This window comes from Nicotiana tabacum, chromosome 8 (genome assembly GCF_000715075.1).
Source record: "Nicotiana tabacum cultivar K326 chromosome 8, ASM71507v2, whole genome shotgun sequence".
In the NCBI taxonomy this organism is placed as follows: Eukaryota; Viridiplantae; Streptophyta; class Magnoliopsida; order Solanales; family Solanaceae; genus Nicotiana; species Nicotiana tabacum.
Window position 1 is genome coordinate 73,400,742 of NC_134087.1, and position 5,095 is coordinate 73,405,836.

At 36.5% G+C, this 5,095-nt stretch overlaps 1 long non-coding RNA gene across 1 annotated transcript; it reads right to left on the minus strand.

Annotated features, from left to right (window-relative positions):
* Positions 1-1,644: 1,644 nt before the first annotated feature.
* LOC107766438 (uncharacterized) lies at positions 1,645-4,836 on the minus strand. The gene is made up of 3 exons (XR_001643695.2): positions 4,693-4,836; positions 2,034-3,974; positions 1,645-1,960 (listed from the first exon to the last, which is right to left on the minus strand). It is a non-coding gene; the product is annotated as an uncharacterized LOC107766438 (long non-coding RNA).
* Positions 4,837-5,095: the final 259 nt, after the last annotated feature.

The window sequence follows — 5,095 nt, forward strand, 5'->3', positions numbered from 1 at the left end:
TACGTTGCGTATAGCATGACTTGCAATATATTTTAATAACTTTGAATTAAATCTTTAAATAGATAAAGTAAAAATGTAGTAACTTTAAGTTTACCCTTTTTTTTAAAGAAAAAAAGAAAAATATAAAAAAGATAAATAAATAAAAATGAGACGAGCCTCGAAAAAATGCACAAGCTGCGGGGCCCTCTAAATGTATATATTAAAATAATTAGAATTCGGGACATGCCGTTTAGCGAATTTTACGGCCTTCCCCAAAATAACAATGCGCTAGTTGCTTTAGGCGTGCTTTTAATAATTTAACTTCTTAAATTCGGGTGCACATTTATGTGACCCAAATCCAAATCTCAACGGAATCGAAATGTGTCTCTAATCACGGGTACATTGATTGTGACGTGGTCTGAGATGCATTTCCATGACGTTGCAAATTTTGTTTTAAATAATGAATGAGACGAGCCTCGACGAACAAAAATGCACAAGCTGCGGGGCCCTCTAAATGTATATATATTAAAACACTTAGAATTCGGGACATGCCGTTTAGCTAATTTTATGGCCTTCCCCAAAATAACAATACGCTAGTTGCGTTAGGCACGCTTTTAATAATTTATCTTCCTAAACTCGGGTGCACATTTATGTGACTCAAATCCCAATCCCAACAGAGTTGAAATGTAGCTCTAACCATGGGTACATTTATTGTAACGTGGTTCGAGATGTGTTTCCACGATGTTGCAATTCTTGATAAAAATAACAGTAAATGATAAAAGCGGTTAAAAGTTAAATTTTGCACATAAGTTTACATTTGTATAAAATCAGATAATCAAGCCGAATATAACAGTTGAGCGACCGTGCTAAAACCACGGAACTCGGGAATGCCTAACACCTTCTCCCGGGTTAACAGAATTCCTTATCCAGATTTTTGGTACGCAGACTGTAATATAGAGTCATTCTTTTCCTCGATTCGAGATTAAAATTGGTGACTTGGGACACCCTAAATCTCCCAAGTGGCGACTCTGAAATAATTAAACCAATCCCGTTTCGATTGTCCTTTAATTGGAAAAAACTCCCTTGCACCCTCGCGGGTGCGGAAAAAGGAGGTGTGACAGTCATTGCTCTCATGTACGAATCAAAACTGGAGCGGACACAATTCTCACTTCAAAGGCTTTGGAACATAACTACTCAAATGGAAAACGGAGACACAAAATTCTTCTTCTGACACGTTCTTTTCTGGCATAGAAAATGGAACATCATAGCATACTGGTTCATATATGTAACTCTAATCTTTGACAAAAAAATATTTCTCCTTATAGCAAACCGTATATGCTTCTATGCGAAAGCAAGCTGATAAAAAATTCATTATTTACAAGCACATAAACTAGAACAAAGAACCACTACTTATAGCAAACTCTATAGGCTTGTAGTGGTAATCCATCGCGACCAATGTGCAGACGGATATTTCCATATAAAAGGTATATTCTTTATGCATCTGAACCTAAACTTGCTGATATTTGCACAGCCATTATGGCTGAGCCATAGATAAGAATACTACCCAATTTGCAGTTGACTGTGCGCAACAAAAGCATAGCATTATCTCTAACAATTTGATGTAAACTTTGAGCAAACTTTAGCCATTTGTTGCTGAATTCTGTCTTTGCCAAACTGCTAAAGATGCTTTCAAATAAATAACAAACATAGCAAGAAAAGCTAGCAAGTATTTTACAGTTTAAGAAGTTTAAGATACGAGAAAAAGGAACCATTGCTTTGCGAAAACTAATCCCAAAATACTAAATGAGAACTCTGATTAGTCTGTTACAACAAAGCAAAAATTGAAACACTGGGATTTTCTTCTTCATCAGAAATAATGCATCTCCGACTTCCTTCAGTTATCAAGCAACTGAAACATATGGATCTTCTTCTTCATCAAGCATCGTCGGACATGAAACTCTATCAATGCTTGAACACGAACCTAAAAAAAGATATAATAGTATAAGAAAGTGAATACTATTATTAACATAGTAAATCATAAAAAAGTTACTTACCATTTATCTCGTTCCATAACCAAGTGCGAGCACACATCAAAGCCTCCAAAGTAGTAGGATAAAGTCTACTACGATGCGGGCTAATCAATCTCCCCCTAGTGCTAAAGACCGATTCTGAAGCAACGGTAGAGACAGGAATGACTAAGAAGTCACGAGTTATCTTTTGCAAAGTAGGAAATTTTAATCCGTTTGTCTTTCACCAGCTTAAACTGTCAAATGATGGCGTACGAGGTAGCACTTCTTCTTCTAAATATGACTCCAACTCCGATTTTGGGTCCACATTCACGCTACTCGAAGCGACAAACCTATCGAAACTAGACAGTCAATCACCCTCAACAACAGCAGCAACTTCATTAGAACTAGATGCTTGAAATGACTCATGTGAAGCAACCACTCTGCTCGTATACTCTTGAAAGAGATCAAAACAATGGTTTCGAACTTCTTGAATTTTATGTAAAGCTTCTTCACCAGAAATTTGTGCAAGATAAAACTCAACCAACTTCATCTTAAATCTCGGATCAAAGATAGTAGCTACCCCCATCAAAATATGCATATCATTCCAATATTTTTTAAATTTCAACAACATTGATGATGCCATAGAGCTAATCAAAGAATTTAAACTTTTCACCCAAGCTTCCAATTCTAGCTTAATATCACAAACTTTTGAAAAGTATTGAGTTGAAGTTGGATATTAACTCCCTGAGAATTGTTCAGTGATATGGTGAAATAGCTGCAACTTTTCACAAACTTCATGTGCTGCACTCCATTGCCCTTCGGTTGGAAAATAACGATAATTGATGTCATTTAAATTCAACTTTGTAAACACCTCTTTGTAATTTAGGGTTGTTCTCAACATAAGATATGTTGAGTTCCAACGAGTAGGGCAATCATACTCCAACTTTTTAGCACAGGAAATATGTAGCAACCGTGCAGCTTCTTCGAATCTTTCAATTCTGCCTAAAGATGCTATCCAATATAAGACACTGTTACGCACATTACTAATACCATCTTCTATCACCTTTAGTCTTTCTTGCACAATCAAATTAAGATGTGTGCGACACAACGCACATGCAAAATTCGACCCATCAACAATAAATCCCTCTTACAAAGTTTCTCATCTAACAAGATTTTCATCATAGCATTGTTTGTACTAGAATTATCAACTGTAATTGTTGATATTCTTCTTTCAAGATTCCACTCTAACAGGCAATTAAGCAACACACTACATAAAGTATCCTTATCATGTGGAGCAGGAACATAAATAAATCTAAGAATATGGCTTTGAAGCCTCCATGAATCATCAATAAAATGTGCCGTAATAGCCATGAACCCTTTTTTGTATTGTTTAAAGTCTACATATCAGTTGTTATTGCAATTTTACTTGTGAGTTTTTCCAACAACTTAGAAGTTTTTGATTTCAAATTGTCAAAAATCTTCAAAATATCATTCTTGATTGTGTTCCTAGACACTATTTTAAACAATGGCTGAAGACTAGCAACAAACTTCCTAAATCCAACATGATCGACAATAGACAAAGGGTATTCATGTAAAATGATGGCATGAGCAAGTTCCCTACGTGAAATATCTTGATCAAAATAATGTTGTTGGCTACCATCATCACCCTCCAAACCACCCCCGTCTTCTAAGTTACTTGGCTTCTTACGACATCTACGAATATGATCCCATAAAGATGATGTCCCACATTCTTGTTGATTTGATACGAGTGTTACAATACTTACAAACAGCAAAGCGAGCACCATTAAGCTTCACCACTTTGTAATGTTTCCATGCATCAGAACTAAGTTTTCTTTTACCTGTTTCAACAACAACTTCCATATTAACTTCATCAGACTGCATAAGCCCTCGACTCTCAATCTCAATAGAAATTGTACTTGAAGATGAACACATTGGATTTTGTTCGCCTTGAGACTCCATACTTTTCTACAAAAATAAAGATAAAAGCAAGAGATGAAGTTGGTATTCAGAATATTTCAAGTCTATTCTTTTGTAGAAATTTTAGCAGAAGAAAACAAAGCTAAGCTTAGTCTAAGTTCAAGAATCAAGCTTCTTTTAAGATGGTCAACATCTCTGAATTCTACTCAAGACATTTCTATTCCTAGCTATACCATTTTTGTAATACTTTTGGCTGGTCCAAATGACAGTTCCAATTCAAGAAGAAAGTACAACAAGGAGTCATATAAGAAGCAGAAGAAGCATAAACAGAAGACAGAGGATCGCAAATTTCTGGTTTCTCTTGATATTTTCCCTGTTGTGTATATCATCAACTGGCCATTCTACTAAAGCAATACCAAGAAAAGTTATAGCTTCTCATGTATAATCAGTTTCATTTTAATATTCTTTTGTTGGGCACAATCAACTGTGTTCATAACTGGTCATATGTTAAATCTATTGGCAAGCTGGGCAACAGGCATCCCGATTCTACAGTAAATGAAAACAAAAAAAAATTCACTCAAACATGAGAATGAATGATAGTGAAATGAGAAGTTTCTACTCAGCAATTGCAATTCTCTATAGAATAAATATCATTCAACTATTGAGCAGAAAGAAATATTAAAGAAATCAGAGAAGCATCAAAATGAATAGGCTGAAATGGCATGAGAGATTCAGGAGCCATGGCTACAAAAGGCAGATGGCTTACTGTAAGAGAGTCGGTGAGGGTTGACGGGAGGCTGATGGGAGGCACTCCGGCGATGACCGACAAGCTGAGTGCGATGTGGCATGTGCGTGAGTCGTGATTGTATTTAGGTTTTAGTTCAAGATTTAGGATCTGGCAGCGTTTTAGACTTTTAGTTCAAGATTTAGGTTTTAAAAAACCCGCGACCCGCCCCACCCCACGTTAATTTTTTTTTAAAAAAATTAGACCCCGCCCCGCCCCGCCCTGCCCTGCAAACATTGTAACCCGCCCCTCCCGCGAATGCTGAAAACCGCCCCGCCCCGCACTGCCCCATTTGTCATCCCTATAAGTACATAAGTGTAGTATGAGTACATAAATAATATGTACCCAGTAAGTATCCCGTCTAATCTCGAAGAAGTAGAGATGA